The sequence below is a fragment of the Wasmannia auropunctata genome, unplaced genomic scaffold (assembly GCF_000956235.1).
Source record: "Wasmannia auropunctata unplaced genomic scaffold, wasmannia.A_1.0 LD336054.1, whole genome shotgun sequence".
In the NCBI taxonomy this organism is placed as follows: domain Eukaryota; kingdom Metazoa; phylum Arthropoda; class Insecta; order Hymenoptera; family Formicidae; genus Wasmannia; species Wasmannia auropunctata.
Window position 1 is genome coordinate 194899 of NW_012026836.1, and position 538 is coordinate 195436.

Sequence of the window (538 nt, forward strand, 5' to 3'; positions counted from 1 at the left end):
TGTCTCATTTTAAGCATACAAGCATATAAAGTAACGTTGCATCACCAGATTTTAATTCTAACGCTCTCTACAATTACAAATTACAATAATGATTAATATTATACGGTAATCATGATAATTTGCGAGATCATTTTCATAATTTTTACAAAATATATCTCATTATTTGAATTGCAAATTAATATCCGTATTATTTACAAAATATTTACAATTTTAATTACTCGATTCGCTCCTCTGCTAAAAGATTAATTTTAGTAAAATTCTTAAAATAGTAGAATGTATAATGTGCTTTACTCATCTCTACATCCTTTATGTATCTTATAGTTGTTCAATTTAGTCTAATTGATGTTAAATAAAAGTCTTTATTTTATCATTTATGTAGTACATATATATATTGCGACCGCACGCGTAGGTGCGAGGCAATCTTGTCGGGAGTTCGCACGTCCGGGTCGAGCAGAGTTTCGCGTCCCGATCGGAGATACAAATAATTCAGACGTTACCGTAACCGTCTCCGCGGATGTAAGCGGAATTTGGGCGCCAG